This window comes from Pagrus pagrus, assembly GCF_965226575.1.
Source record: "Pagrus pagrus genome assembly, chromosome: 7".
Taxonomy (NCBI): Eukaryota; Metazoa; Chordata; class Actinopteri; order Spariformes; family Sparidae; genus Pagrus; species Pagrus pagrus.
Window position 1 is genome coordinate 9,816,359 of NC_140191.1, and position 18,473 is coordinate 9,834,831.

Sequence of the window (18,473 nt, forward strand, 5' to 3'; positions counted from 1 at the left end):
TGAGGAACGATGCAGCTGCTGCTTCAAATCTCGAGCAAACCATGGCAAAAGATCTGAACATTACCTCTGCCAATTTTTATGCTAATAAAGTGAATCAGAAAAAAATTAGAGAGGTTTTATTACAGAGCACCCGGGCAGAATTTCCAAAATGTGCCATTCAAAATTTCGCAGGTACCAAACTATATACTTCACTTACATGTTACCATAGGTGCAAGGTCCGGTTGGGCTTAACAGATTAATGATGGTTGTTATAAAATGTTACCCAAGAAAGTGATGACAAATGCAGGCCTGTGTATTCAACAGATATCTGCTTAGTCCTATGTGCCGGGGGACAACCCCCCAGCCCAATGTATCCCCTGCAAGCAATGAGCTAAAAGCTGTGTAGAGCTGCATCTCAGTTGGTTCAGCAGTACTAGAGACCATTTAGCATACTCCATTTCATTCAAGATGAAATGTACATTTCAACAAAAATGTTATTTTGTTATTTGTGATGGAGCTTTAACTCAGATCGAGTATGCTTTGCCAACAGCAGTAACCATCTACAGTATATGCTTTTACATTTGAAGCAGAGTTAAACTTATACACACCTACAGTATATTGTTTTTTTTATCCAATGACCATTTTTATCTTTTTCCCTGTCCATATGTTCTGCAGTTGTTGTTTAGTGTTTTCTAATAAATTCAATCTGGATAAAATGTCAACAGTCCAAGCTGTTACCTCTGCATTGTCACTTCTTTGCTCCATTCATCCCCACAGCGACAGGTGCTTTATAAGCCTTTTAAATGTTTATCAGCTGTTACTTGTTGCACCTTTTTAGATTAGAAGCAGCGATCAGCCTTAATAATGGCTTGCAAAACAATCTATTAATACACATTCAGCCCTGTTAACAACACAATACATTTGCATTTCCTGAAGGATTGGACAAGTTGGAGAATACAAATGGATTTAAAAACTGTTCCCAGTAAATGGCTACAATTTTACATGAATTAACTATAGAAACGACAAAACAAATATACCAGTTACAAATGATTTATCCTCAGTGAAACATTAATCAATTCTTATGAAAGAGCATTAACTTAATTGGGCTTTATTTGACAAGTAATGAAACATTTTAACAAATGAAACAAAGCCTTGGCTGCATTGAAGAAGCCATTTTGGATTCTGACTGCATATATATGTACATACAGTATGTAGTACATTAACAGAGATGCCAGTGATTTAATTCATGGCATACCTTTTTAAAAAAAAACAAACCTGTAGGGTATTTTTGGTAACAAATGAACCCGATTTTCATTATTGTCTAGTTACAGTTAAACATTTGTCGGTAACAACCTGAGACATCACGTTTTTTTCACTAAACATGTGAATCATCTACACTGTATGAATCAAATCTAAACAGGATTACGGTGCATGAATGCAAGCCACATACAAATGTTAAATATAGCTTTTATGTGCTATAGGCGCATGCAATTATAATATGGCTAAGCTACTGTGTAACACGGTTTATCAGCTGACCTAGAAGCACAGCATGTCTACGTCAAATGAGCAGTTGTTTTGATTGTTCTGAGCCTTTAAATAAAGCGAATGCATTTGCTCTGGGGTAAAGGGAGGCCTGATGTGTCTCACAGTATGACACAGATGTAAGCTACAATAATAGAGTTGTACGAACAGCATCATATGGAGTAAAAGGATGACATACTGTAGATGGATGGTGCAAACATTGCACAGATATCCTTTTTGTCAGATCTGATTCTGACTGGCACCCCTCGGAGAAGTGACCATCAAACCAACACCATGTAATTTATACTTTTTTTCTATTTCTTAAAGCAAGGTTGTGTAGCAGATATTGACTGATCTCCGACTGACCTTGCTAAATGCTGATCTGCTCTGTTATGGATTCAATTCAAAATAGTGCATTTATTTTGCATTAAAGGTTTTACAGTGTGCTCAAAGCCAATGTTGCACACCAGTACAGAAATAAATGTGACTATTAACAAGGAACAATAACAAGTAAAGGTGCAACGATTAATCAATGAGGAAATTGCAAGAAAATTTGATCCCAACTTTTGATAATTGATGAGTTAAGTCATTTTTCCAGCTTTTAAATGTAAATATGTACTCCTTGTCTTTTTCATATATGACAGTAAATCAAGAACCTTTGGGTTTTGGACTGTCGGTTGAATGCAAGAATTTCTGGGAAGTTGCAATGAGCATTTTTCACATTTTTTGGGAATTTAATTGTGAAAATAATCAGCAGATTTATTCGATAATAGAAATAATTGTACATGGAAGCCCTTGTGAAAAGTTATGGTGTGAAAGTTGTGGATACGCAAAGAGCATTTTTAACCATCATGTGATTTTCATCAGCTAAACTTGACCTTACTACACATATACTGAAAACTCCTGGTAGTGTATGCTGACTGCCATAGCCTGCTACCACTGGGAGTTGTCATTGTCACTAATCATACATACAGGGGTTTTAAATTGCCACACACAGATATTGAAGAAAGCTGCCAGAGACAACACCTATCATGCCTGTTTTCCCACTCCTTCAGTGATTTATGTCCTTCTGCATGTAAAAGATCTTGAAAGTTAAAAAAAGTCAAAGTCCGCACCAACAGCAGCTCCTCTCTTCCACGGAAAACACTGCTCCTGAAACGCCCGTCAGTAGTCTCCCCTTTAATTCCGTGACTTTGTGACATCACACTGCATCACAGAGTCATGCAACTGCATAATTTATGCCTAGTGGCTAGTGTGGCATGTCAGAATGAATTAAGCACAGATGCTCTGTTGTTGTTCGCCGTGCTGGGTCAGGCATGTGTGAGCTGACCAATAAGAGAAGACTGGGTATTCGAGAGGGGGGTTCAGAGAGAATTTCAGACAGGGGGAATACAGTGCCGCAGCAATGGACAGTATGAGGGAAAAAGTGTTTTTTGAACATTTAATGCATGTAAACCTGTTCTAATAATAAGAACCCAAAATAAAAGTATGTACCTGAAAATGAGCTTATGTCTCCTTTTTTAAAAAAAAAAGAAATAGTAATTCAGGAAATGAGTGCAGAAAAAACACATCATTTCAGACTTCCCAAATTTTACATTCATGTCTTCTTAACTGACACAAAACAAAAAAGTAATTGCCAAAATGTTCAGGGGGAAAAAAAACTCATTAACTGTCCACAGACATTAGGCAACTAAACAAACTAAATAATGATTAAAGTAATGAGACAGAACTGACTGGAGTGAAGGGAGCTCTCTGTTGGTTTCTCCAAGACTTAACGCGACCAGGATTTGGAACAAGGTAAACACAATGAGCTTAACAGGTGAGACACATGATGAGTTGATCAGTCAAGGCAAACAATTGGCCATCAGCTCCTGCCAGTGAAATTCTAGTCCAGCGTACATGTCTGCAAACAACCAAGACAGCTCCAGTATTGTGTTTCTCTACAATGTATTGTTCTAATGGACAATAGCTGAATATGATGGTAATTTATGTGATAATGTCTATTGTATGAGTTCCATGTCAACATGGAGCATATCTTTTCACTGTTTACAGTTTACAGAGGGTTTGTTTTTGCACTTTTTCGGTTTCAGGATCTCCCTAAGGGGAGTTTCAATAGATGGAACAAAGAAATTGCAGAAGTTCAGCACATTGTTAAGAGGAGTGTTTTCCTCACAACCCTTCATCCAGAGTCATTATAGGTCTGAGAGCTGTTTGTGCACCGCCTGTCGAAGCAAGAAGAAGCCACAGGCTGAGCACAAGCTCCAACTTTAACACTGTCAAACCACACAATGGGCATTTCTATCGGGAGGATACCCCAATTATTTCAAAAGAACCTGTCTGACCAAAAATAATCCTCCAAGAATTATTTTTCCTCAAACTTCACTCGACTTCTCTATTTCCTTTGATATCTGTTCTTATTTTCAACCTTATGATAAAAGCAATGCAATTTGTGACAGGAATACTATTCGGAAAATTATTGTCGTTTGCTGGAATTTAAACACTTTCTGTCTGATTTTACGGTGGTTTTGCACAAAATGTACGCTGAGACTACAAAGATTTGACCTACATTTGAATGTCAAAGAAAAGAAAGTGGACATCTACATGCAGAGTTAAAATTGTTTTTCTTTTGGTTCATTAAAACTGGATTCATTTTGTTTGGGGTGACTTCAGGAAATATCCCACAGATGGTTACTTATGCAGTTGTGTAGAGAAATTTGCACCTTAGGTGTCGATTGTCACACTTTGTTCTTGTGACCGTATGCTGAACATTAGCACAAACCTGACAGATTTTTTTCTTGCCAGCTTAACCAGACGTCTCATATTTTGGCATGGCTGCTCTAAAACGTCATAAAGTTTGTGCCATTATCTGTCAGCATACTGCAGATGTCACTGTCATCTCTTCTCAACAAGCCACTCTATAGTTTGTTCAAAATTGAACTCATCAGACCACATATCTCTCTTTACATGTCCAGTAAAAGCACTTCAGCTTAATAAACACTAATGTTCTCCTCTGTACAATTAAGACAAATGTTTACTACCAGATGCTTTTACGCACTCAGAGTTGCTGCATCCGTCTGCCAACGCATGACTGTATATACACTGTTAAAAAGATGTCTCACTCACAAGCAAAGTGATGGGCGCACGCAGTCTCAGCTAAAGTGTGCTCTCTTTTCCCGTCAGCTTTTATTGTTTTGAAGTCATCACAAATCATCGTGCAAACACCATTTAACAGAGAGGACAGTGACTGCAGTATTGATACAGAGAAGTTTCCATGATGTCTGTCTTTGCTTTCAGCTATTTAAAAACTTGCATATCTTCGTTTAAATCTCCCTTTAATTACGAGCGAGCGTGGATTGCTGGAACGAGTTGGCAGAAGATGTTCTGAAAGATGACAAAAAGCTTTGGTTTTGTTTCCTGAAAAGTGACTTTTAACAAGCTACAGTAGCACTTCCTGGAGCAAAAAGAAAAAAATGTCTCCATTTGCAACATTTTTAGAGGCTCAGAGGAAGCTGAAGCTTGTGCCAGGAAAACACAAAGACCACTCTTTGAAAAGGGAAGGAGAAGTTTGGAGGCACAGCAAGACGAGCAGACGCCCCGATTTGCCACCTCATTGCTGTGAAAGACATGAACATGTATTTAGTTACGTGTTAACAACAGATTCTAGACCTGTAAAAATCCAAACTGGAGCAAATGGAAACCTGGCATAGAAAATACAAAGATTGTTTTTAACAATTCTCATAGCAGCATGTTAACGGTAGAGTTGTCAGTTGTACAAGCTGTCAATGGTGCTAACAGAATTCAGGCTCAGCAGGCTGCTGGTTCCCTTCAGTGTGGGGAAATAAATAAATGAAATGTACAGAAAAATCAAAAGTCAGAGAGCAACAGAAGTGGATGCATAAAGTATATGTTCAGTGTTACTTTCATGCTATAAAAAAAATAGGTTGAATTCCTATACAGTGTATGCATTGAGTTAGCTCATCAGGTTACAAATTCATGGTATGAAACAACCGATCTTTATACTATGGACACAACCATTCAAAAGCAGAGCCAGATTTCAAACCTTTAAGACAATTATCACATCAGTAATTAATAAATCGTACATAAGCACACAGTTGACACAAAGACAACACGAGGGTGCTTCCATTGCTTTGTTAATGTAGAAGTGTTTTGGGTCAAGGTATCAGCAATGCCAACATCCTTACAGGCAAATGTCGCCTCTCGACGCCATCTTGGAAACACCCCCAGGCAGTGGGCTAACAAGACCAGAGCACTGTCTAAATGACTGTGGACAGAGTCATAACTTTACTTGCAATGAATACAATCAACTGTCAAAATTGATTTAAAAAAAAAAAAAAGGCTTCAAAAGTTTGGTGACTTTGCCACAAAATAAGGTTTAAAAAACTTTTCCTGTAAGTACCCTGCTTCCTTGTGAGTTGCATGCATACTATGCTTCTCAGCAATGAGTGCTACTGTATGTGCATATACTTCAATCTGATATTTAACATTAGGTGCAATGTATGTACGGTACATAAATTATTAAATTAAGATGAAAATAACCTCCCCCCCTTTTGGTGACCACCCCAATATTCATTTAAAAATCATTGAGGGCTGGCTCTCATTTACAGTGATGTTGAGTGAAGAGAGAGAACAATTTAAAATACATATATGAATACAGTTCTTACAGTAACTTTGAAGGTGCAACAGCATGATTGGCTTGATACAATTCCCAGTGCAGATGTTATAAAGCAGATTGTTTTTTGCGGGAAGAGGCGGGACATGTCAATTTACAGCCATACATACTGGCGTTGCAGGCTTTTCTCTTCAAAATGAGTGGTTTGCCTCCTCTCTTAATGTCTCTGGTAATGTGCAAAGAACCACAACAATACGCCAGCAAAGGCATTGAAGAAGATAACTGCTCGAGCAATTAAACGCGTAGGTAAACTATGCAGGTTGATCATTTTTAGTAACACTGAGTAAATGTAACTTTAGCGTCCTTACAAGAAAACACCACAGAGCTTCTTTTAATGATAAAAGATCTGAGACAGACCGGCACCTGAGTTGTAAGAAAAGGACAACTACGTCGACAGCATATCAACGCGTCTGCTCATATCGAAAAGTCGTCTGACATCCCTCTCTGTTGATGGGGACACTGCTGAAATCTTTTCTGGAAGGGTAATGTGGTGGAAAATGGGAATCAGGAATTGGAACGTCCTGATATGCTGCGGTTTAGAATAAGAGGGACTCAATGAAAGGTTAATGGCTGCCATTTCTCCTCAGTGTTTGTTCATTATTCAAATGCCAAACAGGTAAACTTTAATCAACGCTCAGCGCCGCACAGACGGGTGACGCGCCACTTTCTGAATATGTTCATTAGATTTCTCATGTATTATTAAAGTAATCAGACTGCCATGTCCTCGCATTCATGTCACAAGTGGCTGCTTTGATCCACAAACGAGAGAGGAGTGAAGTTTGTTTTTGCAGCTTCTGAGGGGCAATAAGATGCCTCTCTGTTGAGATGGTGGTATATACAGGAGGAGGAGGGGGGGTGGGGGTGGGAAGGGGAATCCATTTTGGGTTGAAATGTTCGTCAGTTTGATTGGCATGATGAGATGGGTGTTTTCAGAGTCCCAGCTCTTGCTTCTGTGTGTGCTGTATTGTTTCTTTGGGTACACATCAAGGGGGAGAGAACCTAGCAGAAATACAGCACAGCGTAACACTTTGATAGCAGTCTATAATAAGCTGCTCCTGAATCACTTTTGAATAATGCATTAACTCAGCCTGTTAACCAATGTTTTGCACATATTTATGAATAACGGTTGAAGTCTTTCACTGATGTTGAAAGGGAAGTGGCTGAGGAAAGCATCTCCCATTGTACAGGTGCATAGTCTATCAGTCAAGATTATTGGCATCTGCTGCAATTAACAAATTATTGTTTATTTATTTTTACTGGAAAGAAATACTTAGTTTAAATATACCATTTATCGCCGGGCCTCTATACATTTCCATTAAAGCCACAAATCAACATTTTAATAACTAGAAATGGATTGAAAGACCATGTGTAATGTGAAAGGGTCCCTCTAACTGTTGAACCCCCCCTTTTAGCATCTTTCAGCTTGTTGTTTTGGTTTGCGAGCCTGCAACTTTACATCACAGCTGCATTACTGCTGTACGGGACCTTTTTGGGGAAATGTGTAGAACATTGTTTGGTGTATTTATGGACATTTTTGTAAAAAAAAATGGCATGACATTGGAAATCCAGAGGAAGCTATTCAATATTTTTTAACCAAACCACCATTAGCTACATGACCGCAAATCATAGCAGTGCACTCCGAAGACAGAAGTCATCCAATAGGCCTTTTTCTGAGACTTTTGGACACGCCACAGTAGTAAGCACATGAGTAAATAATTCCATTTCGCTGCTTCAGTTTCAGGGTCCTGCTATTGTGCATGCTGGCTCGGTGTCACACTGCCATGACTCACTGGCACACTTGAATAGAGCAGAGCCTTTGTTAATCAAAAATATCTCCACTTTTTTGACTGTGAGAATTCAAAATGTCTGCCTTGAAAAAGACCCATTTGTACAAACAGTACTCAAGTTCAGCTGCTAGTCTTTAAGGCTACGGATGCTAACGATAGCGCATTGAATTTGCCCTTTGTTATGAAAGCATTTTCCAAAAAACATTAAAAAAAAAACTATTTATAGAAAATGTGTTTTTTAAAAGCAAACATCAGACAAAAGCACAATAACCCTAGAGAGTTCTGAAGTGATTTAATACTTCACCTCACAAAATAATTAACTTTTTTTTTTTCATAAAAGCACACCACATTTTACATACCTGCTTTACAACCATTATGTTATATAATATAGCTTATGCTACATTATGAGTATTAGTATTAATATTAGCCAACTAATACTACATACAGACACGCACCAAACCTTTGGTGTGTTACAAATCTGTCTGTCATACATTTCTTTTAATAATATTGTTAAGTTTGCACTGACATTTCCCAGAGCTGTTCTTTTTTGTTCAGAGTTATATTACTCTGATGTTTTTGTTTCCTATAAAAGCAATGGCAGATCCAGCCTGGACAGATGACTGGTCCACTATAAAGCCATGGTTTATTAAGCAAGTGACTCAAGTGAGCGCATTTGAGTGTGTTTGGTCTGTTAAGTGCAGTTTGAAGAACGTGAAAAAGAGATCTTGTGTACTGTATGTACTCCTTTTATGATGGGGCTGATATGTGGGCATAACATATGTAAGGGTTAACGGTATATTTTTAACTGGCAATTATGTGGCAATGCATCTCAGGCGATGTTGTGAGGTAACGTAGCCAGTGATGTAATTAATCACTCTCGACATGGAGTAAATAACTAAAGTAATTGTATTGTTGTTGTATTATTGTGCAATACCTGACTCACTTAAAAGGAAAAGGCTCCAACACTGCTCCTGTGCATGCTGTGAATTTGACAGCCCATGTTTCTGCAAACGACTGATTTGTTCAAGTTTGTACATGTCGTAGGCTATGTACCACAATACGTGTGATATTATGTTGACATTACATGTTCACGACTTTCATATCAGAGTTGGATTGGATAGTGGTCAGGGAATGTGTTTCAACATTTGTAAGCGTCACACCACTCGACATTTTTAAGGAGACCTCGGGACAATTTCCAGCTGAGGATGACCATTGTTACAAGATAAAACTGAGTTGCAACATGAAGAAATGTAAAGTTTCAACATATCAGCGGTTTGCAGAATTGACAAGATTTATTTTGCCTATTGGGTTAGAAATGCGAGGGATTAATCGTCCCTCAAAACTGGGGGGTGCTAAAAACTGTGTGACCTTTTGAACCCTTGGTAGAATCTATTAAGTAGACTCAAAAGTACATGATAAAAAGGCTGTCTTTGAAAGGCTGACAGTGTCTTCAATTCACTGCAACAAAATGCAATGTATTTTCCTCTGAAAGTGTGAATACATGCTTGAAAAAAGGCCAAAGCATATCCAGAGAAAATAAATGATCACTCCAGCTTCTGTATGTCAATACATTGACGATGACTGTAATGGCCAAGGAGATGGAAGCATGGAACGATCCGCTGCTTTGTGATGACAAACAAGTGTGAAGGGCAAAGCAGGTGATAAGTGCTGCATGATTAGGCCTACATGATGCCTGGAAAAAAAGCACCTGCACTTGAGGAGTGCTTGTTTCGTTCTCCTTTTGACTACCTGCCAGAAAACAAGCACTCAACTCACACATTGTGGATGGAGATGGGTGGTGGATGGGTGGTGGTGGTGGTGGTGGTGACGACCATAGGCAGCTCTGCAATGAGAAAAGATAAGTCTGTAGCCAGTAATAGGATGAAGGAATAGTAAAATCTCTACGGACGCCTCTTTAGATGCACCAAAATTTAATCAACGTATTATATGAGGTGTTATTGCATTCAGGCAATCGCACACACCACCCAACATGGTTTACACACCGGGGAGTTAATAAAGCAGGAGGCATTAGCATTAAAATGAAAGTTAAAGGCAAACTCCAGCTGAATATAAATCTCGAGCAGGAATGTATCTACTGACAGAATCCATCTTTTGTAATTAAGAAAGAATGTCTGGGAAAATGTGCGAGGAGGACGGAGAGCTGGAAGTAAAAGACCTGCTCCGAAAGATGAATGCTATTATGGAGTGAGAGTGAGACGGCTGGTCTGGAATAATAACTTCCTCTGCCACATTATGTTAGTGCACTTCTGATAAGATCATTGGAAAATGGCAGCTGTTGGAAATAATGCAATTCATTCCGTGTTGCTGCGGGACACTACAGGGCTCTAAATGAAGCATGTCTTCTATTAGACCCCTAAAGAAACAAACTAATAGCCCTGCAAAGACTTGCCATTTATAATATGACTATAATTCGTATGATTCATTAAGCAGGAACAGAAACGATAGTATACTCTGATTAGAATAGTCCTCAGGGGAAATTCTTATGTTAATTTATTCTGAAATCTCTCATTGACTAAGCAACTTGTCGTGATATTGTGTAGATTAACTCCCCAGGTCACATTGCATTGTGTCTCATATTGTCTCTGCATTATGCACTGTGTAGTAGATTAATGTTGTTTACATATGTTTAATAAGTCAGCCCATTTTTGGAATCACAAAAAATTAACTCTTCCTCTACCCAAAACCTATCCTCACCTCTGACAATGTTCATGATGGACTTTTTAGACTTTCTGTTTTTTTTTCTGTTCACTTGACACATGAGCACTTCAGGGAGGTTAATGAACATAATCACACAGGTAAACAATACAGTAAGTGAACAGCTACACCTGTTATAAGGGAACTTAAATCCAACTCTGGGCAAATATAACACCGTAAAGGAGAAGATAAATATAACTAACAAACTTACCAAGTTAAGCCTTGGATACTATGGATTGAATATGTTTTTTTTAACTTCAGAGTGTTTGGTTTGAAATTCTCCATAGCTGCAAATTTAAATGGTATGTCAATGTTTAATGTTTTTCAAGAACACAGGAGATGAGAGCTGTAAACAGTTCCTGTACTTGGTCTACATTACTTCAGTCTCGAACGAATGAGACAGTTTGTAGTTATGTAGGGAAGCTAGAGCTCTGAAAGTTTGTTTTCTTTATTTTTACTTGTAAATGGTTGTTGAAACTTTTTTGTTTGGACATGCTGCCCAGATTAGGGTTTGTGAACAATGAACATCCTTCCATCAGCAGACAAAGGTCATCTGATTTTACTGAAAGTGGAGTTTTGGCAAAGAACTTTTGTCTCAAGTCGATAATGACCCCTTAAGATCAATCGTCAACTGGACTGTCGAGTTACTAAATGTCAAGTTAATATTTGGTCACCTGCAGCACCAAGGGACTTTTCTACGCATTTTATTGCAATAGGCATCTGTCTCTCTGTCCATCTGAACTCAAATCTGTCTTTTTGTGGCCCAAGTATTTTATGGTATTATCTTTACCTGACTAAATGACAACATATCCTCTGACCAAAACAACTGAATAGGTCCATTACCAATAATTCTCAATACAGCGTATATCACCGTTGGCATAACAACATGACCATTGCAGCGTACCAGCAACAGGTGTACCGGACCTTCCCCTGCGGGTTGCAGTTTGGTTAGGTTTAGGAAAAGATTTTATTTGTAGTGGAACCATGTATAATATTAAACATAAATGTTGCCATTTGATGCATTGTACCAGAGTTAGCTTAGAGCTAATTTACATCCGCCTATGCAACTTAAATTACGTACAGTACCTATGAAACTTAAGTTGTCATGTACCTGATGTTTGTTTGAACAAACCATATACCCCGACCTTCTCCTAATGCAGACTTCGTCACTCTATATACTCCATCACTTGACTTCCTTTATTGCTGCTGTAATTATTACCGCAGCCACTAGAGGGCAAAGCGTGACAATAAATGTAAATATAGGGTCATAAAATGCTACTTGTAGGGTCGACTTGTATGGCCGTTTTTTTCTGATGAGGACATGCTGCCAGAAAAACACGGACATTTGAGTGACAACAGTAAAATAATGTAAACTTTAGATATTTTTCACTCAATAATGTTCTTTAGTTTATATGCTTTTTGCTTAAGAGCTCCAGACACATTATCTATAACTATTACATCACCTTAATAGTAACACGATGTTCATGCATTCAGTGTTTGGAACTGAAAACCATATTTAGTCGTGACAATGGGCGTAATTGTGTTTTCCCAGCACAGCAGAATGAAATGACCAATGTGTCAAGTCACTTTTCCATCTGTATTGTACACATAATTACATTTAGACCATAAAAGGCAGCTCTTCTTCTGCAGTTACTGTCTTTAGCTCTTTGATTTCACTGTTTGGCATTTCTTTTAAGTCATTCTCCTCTTGTTTTTTTTTTAACTGTTATATCAAAACCTTCTCTGTTCTCTTCAGTTTCTTTTAGATGGCCTCCTCTGCCCGAACATTTAAAATCAATTTTGTTTTTCTTTCTGACCACAAAGCGCCACTGCTTTTGGGCATTTTTCAGAAGTGGAAAATGATTTTCCTCTGGTGGTGTCTGGTGCTGCCAGTTGTGAGTTGTCCAGTGGAGTTCTGATAGAAGCTGCAGAAATGCTCGAAGTCACGACTTGACTTTTGTGAATGCCTGATAATGTTTTGGATTATGATTGTCACTCCGAACTGAACACAATCGGATATTACATTCCATATTTAGCTGCAATGTAAATGTAGCCCTAAACAGGAGACAGATTTTCAAAAAGGAAATGTAACTTTATCGGCATTTACAATCATTGACAACCACTGTTTTTACCAGTACTGAAGAATGTATTTTTCATGTTATGTTTGATCTCCCCGCCATCAGGCACACAGTCATGGTGGATAGATCAGCCTTTGAAGCTCCTGCTGGCGTCAAAAAGATCTTCATGTGTTTTTCGGCACTGCTTACTATTCTTGGCATCCTGTGTGATATTGTATGCATGTTGGTATGGTGATTATTAACAATGTGCCTGTTACCTCAACATCCTGAGTTTGGCTATTTCTTTTCAGTTTGCCCCGATCATTCATACCCAAAGATTTTTCTTTTATTGGAAGAAATCCAATCCATCACCTGCTTTCTGCTGCTTTCTTTTGTTGTTCCACTCACTTGTTATTTGGATACAATGTGGTTATTTCAATTAATGTTGAACAGCAATCTCTGCAGTTATTTAGTTTCAACAAACTATTCTGAAGTTACTTGGCAATTAAGTGAGGGTTGGAGGGCTGAAATGATTCTTTGAGTAACTCGATTTGTAAAAATCTTTATTGCAAGGCTTTCAACTTTTCACAGCACACTGTGTTCCGCATGGATGATGTTTACTGACGGACAATTGGCTTTCACTGTGGACTGATGACAAAGAAGATTGTGTGATTTAATAGGACTAATTGTAAAATGGAGGGAGAGAGAGACAAAAGTGAGTTGTGAAGAAAACAGACAGGGCAGAATAGAATGAAAGAAAAGGAATTGTCCTATATGTGCTGACACTACTCACTGCAATCAAAGTTGTTCATTATAATCTTATTTCTTTTCTTTTTCGCATCTTTCCTACTTTTCTTTAATAAAGCTACTTTGATGCCAAATATATTTGTCATACAGATGGCCCTGAGTATCAACACCTATATGTACCAAAAACCAGGATCAAATGCCTTATCAGATATTTAACCTTGTTAAAGCAACACTCTGTAACTTTTTTACCTTAAATTAACAAATTCAAAGTCATTTTGATGGTACAGTGTCTTGTAATAGGGTGAATGGTGTCTTTGTCACAGTCCCACGCCCCCCATCACTTGTTTCTGCACTATGTGACTTGAGAGCGTAGGATCACAGAAACTGTGGGGTGCACCAAATCGCACAAAATGCCAATTTCTACAGAATGTTGTTTTAACTTACTCCGTAATTGCAGACTGTTTTAATTAGGCAGAGTTATAGATGGTTGTGTATGTGTTTACACAGCTTGTAGCCTAACATCTGTGGACTTTAATTTGGGTCATTTTGTTAAAGAGCTCATATTATGCTAATTTTAAGGTTCGTATTTTAATTTGCGGGTCCTAGTAGAATAGGTTTACATACTTTAATTTTCAAAAAACACATTATTTTTCTAATATGGTGCATTGCTGCAGCATCCCCTTTCACTCTGTGTCTTGTTTTAGCTCCGGAGTGAGACATCTTGCCTCTGTTCAATCCCTGATGAGAGTTGCACATGTGCATTACTTAACGGGCAGGGTGTAGCCAATCGGAGGCAGAGTAAGGCAGGTCATGCCGAGCAAGGTAGTGTGATCTAAAATCACGCTGCTACAGCTGGTAACCATGGCTGTGGTACAGTAGTGTATGTATGGGTGTGTATATGTATATCTATATCTATATATATATATATATATATATATATATATATATATATAACGGCTGTAACATAGTGACGCACATAAGTTACGGAAGTAATGGTTTGACTCCAAACCAGGCGGTGCAGGAGCAGTTACATGCACAAAAATGCTACATAACACAATAAAGGAAAGGCAAAAACCCCCAAAGCATAATATGACCTCCTTTTTAAATAAAAACAGATTATGTAGAAGACAAGGTTATATTTCTAAAGTAAGGCGTCAAAGTATTTATGGTACTGTATTAGCACCTTAGCAGAAGTGTTGAAAACCCACCTCTACCCCTCATGGGGAATATCAGTCTTTCTTGCCCAGCCACTTCTTTTGCTGGTGGAATATCACTATAGATGCTTTTTCTCTTTTCATCAAGAAAACGTTTGTCATGCATTTTGATAACAGCCTCTTATGATCGGCACCACCATCAGTGAGGGCATTGTTTACACTCTATTCAGAAAAGAAAGCGGTTGATTTCTGGTTCTTTCCTGAGCATGCACTGTGGTCATTCAGATTCTGTGAGTGCCTATACATAAAAACATCAGAAAAATATTGAATTTTCAGACTTGAATACATTTCTTCCATTTTATTTACAACTGTAAAACCTTTCTCAGCTATTCATGTTGTATTATCATTATCCCCCAGTGAGGCACAGTATGGATAGTATGAATCGTACTTAAATCTCCTTTTCTATTAGATGGCAGTATCTGTTGTTTACATATATTTTGTTGAAGGTTGCAGCTATCTAGTGGGGTATTTTTTAATTCCCCCAGCGCCTTTGATGGCGCCAGCTGAAAATGTGCTGACCTTGTGGATATACAGCAGTGTAGGTGTCAGGAGAATGCACATCTAGAACACTTGAGCACAGACATATACAAACTAATCAATTTGTTTTTATATGCCGTTTTGAATGCTGTTATAGCATCACGTGATGGTCTCTCTCACATAAACTCGCAAGAGCACATAGTGGCCCATATCTCAGCCCTTCTGCTCAAACAGTGCAGGGTAAACAGACAATGATTTGCTAGGATATTTTCTTAACAGTGAGGGGAAAACAGTATCTGTATCATGTCTCTTCTAAAATATTTGGTTTTAAAGGTCGCTGGTTTTGGGGCGTATTTTCAGCATGATCATAAAGGTGATACTACTCTATAGTGTAGACTACAATATAGAAAAGTATGAGTAGTTAAATTAAATTTAGAGAATATTAAAGATCTGAGATGAAAGCAATGGTATAATGCACTCATAATGAGTTCTGAAAGCATTCTCAATAAGTGCTTAAGCAAAAGCAATATGTGCTTAAAACTATGATTATACGGCACTATATATAGCTTTATAGGTGCATTACAACACATATGTTCATTGTGTATAATAATGCACTACAGACATGGGCATCATAGAAAGTGTAAACGGTGCAATTACAAACTCGTCTACTAATTCAGCAGCACAGCCAGCACCATGGATTTATTAATATACAGCACAGTTGGACCTCTTATATTTAAGAGTTGCGGTCGGGGATATAGATTTTAACTTACAAGCGTTGTGTGTCAGATCAATGAGTCATAAACTATGTCCAACCAAACAATCCCTCTGCCACTGCACTCTCTGCTACTAGGAAGTTAACAAGGGGGATGCATTTTGGTAAGTTTGCTCACAAGGGGGATGAGACCCTCCCTCATTCACCCTCAGATCGCACTGGTGGTAAGAGTTTCTTTAAAGTGGACAGTACCGTAAACAGAGGGCTGGAGAGGAGACCTAGTTGTCAGCAGCGCACAGCAGCACGGTTTCAAGCCACGGCAGGAAAAATGATCAGGCCTCCCACACCCCGAGTCATCTGTCTGGAGGATAATTGGTCACCTCTTTGCCATGTTTCACCTTGCAGCTGTACACACTCTCCTTTGAGGATGATGTGTGTGTCCAACGGTCCGTGTGCATGTCTGCATTTGCGAGTGTGTGTCTGTGCGTTCGCATGCATGTGTGAGTTTGAGTCGGCAGGGGTCTAGGTGGGGGTAGCGGTGGGTCCACCTGCTCGGTCCGAGTCACAGTCCATTCATCTAACTCTATTAAGCGGCATCCTTGTGAGCGGCCGAGCTGTGGGGCTCCATGAAAGTGATGCAGCCCCATCAAGGCCATGCTTTGTTAGCCAAAACATCATTTGTTAATTACCTTGCAAGTCTTGGGTAGCAGAGTCATACATCATCACGTTCCTGCTGTAAACACCATAAGGCATGCAACTGTGAAAGATCAAGCCTCGCCTATGTCGTGCAAGGGCAAAAATCAAGTATTTGTCTCTAATTCTCTATGCCTGCAGTTCAAAGGCAGTTGAGCGAGTTTTACCCATCAAACACATTGATGTTCCAAGGTTATTTTAAAGACATAACATTTCAGTGCATATAGAAATTGCCACAAGGTTAACACTTTCAAACGAGGACAAAAACTGTTTCAGGTTCTTAAAATCTATTTGATTCAATTATTGTATTGTACATTTTTTAGAATAACCTGGACTATTTGTAATTTAAGGCATTTTTGTGATAATTGCATTCAAGATTTATGAGGCACAATTTATTTATTCTTAATAAAGTATTTATGTTATGTTATATAGTAGGTCCTATCGCATCGTGTCACACTATCAAACAGTAGTTATAACGAGGAGGTGGTTGGTTTAATGTTAGCTAATGTGTTACCCTTAAAATATGACGCCCTCTAGATATCTACCACCCATCATCTTTTCAGTGGCTGATCAATCAGGAAATGGTGAAATGATAAGAAATGTGTCAGATTCCCTCCGTTTATACAACACGCAACCTAGAAGACATCAGCGTGACATTTGCGTGTCCCACCCTGAGTATGATGTCAGAGGGAAATTGGCAATTTTTTTGTTTATAAGGACCAGAGCAATTGATATGTTGACTGGTTCATCTGGAGTTAGAAAGTTTAAAGTGGGCAGAAAAATATTTCTGTGACTGTAGAACACCCATGTAAGAGCAAAGGGCAAGGCGTAGGATACAAATGGAATAACAGCTAAGGAGAGATCAAATTGACTTTCTCTGAGAGCAATTCCAGTGAATGGAGGTGAGGTGTTTTCATTGTGTGTGTAGAAAGTGATGTTCAGCCTTGGATGGAAGATTGGGAACGACTCTACAATTCTGACTGGTCTGAAGTGGGAAAGTCAATCAAGTGATGAGAGGAGTGAAGACCAGGTGGAGTGATACCACAGTAGAGCACAGAAGGGAGTGCTAATAGACAGTATAGAGGAATGTGGAGCTGCGAAAAGGCCGGTAGGTACAGTACGGATGTAGATCTCTTGTACTGAAGTGCCCGAGTTGGGAATTTGATAAGAGCAGCCGCCACATGAATTCCTGTTGCTCTCAAAAACAAGGTGACCTTGTAAATTCACAAACCACTGAATAAAACACTCAGTTTTATCATGATTCAATTTCTGAGTTATCTCACTGCTGCTCCTCATTTTCATTTTTCACAAGGACTCGCCTTGAGCAAAAAGGAGGAAAAAAAAAAAAGTCTTTTTTTTTTTTTTTTTACCCTTGATACTTTTTGGATCAATCATAGATGTGCTGTGCTGTTCTGAAGACTGTCTGTGGCAGAGTCATTTGAGAGTCAAGCACTCATATAGTCAGGTCACTTTAAGCTCTTGGTGCAGGAGGGACTGCACCAACATGACAATAACCGCACGTCATGCGACGGGCGGCCCGCTGATAAGACAAGCACAAAAACTCAGAGTGACAGCTCTCATATTCACTTTCGCTTCAAGGACAATTCTGCATTGCTTCTTTGGCACTCACCTTTTTATTTAAAGGGATTTTTTTTACCATACAAACTTCAATAAATAGGTCTCATTAGAGGCAAAACATTTGGCCTGTGTGGTTTTTAAGAGCTACAAACTGACTACTTGCACTTTGTTTATGTGACTTCCTGTTTCAGACTGATCTCAGAACACTGTGCAGTCTCACCAGTGGCAGATGCTGTATAACCCATGAAGCATTTCCCAAATGCACTTAGCCCTACTGTAGAAGTAAACCACATTTCCCCTCAC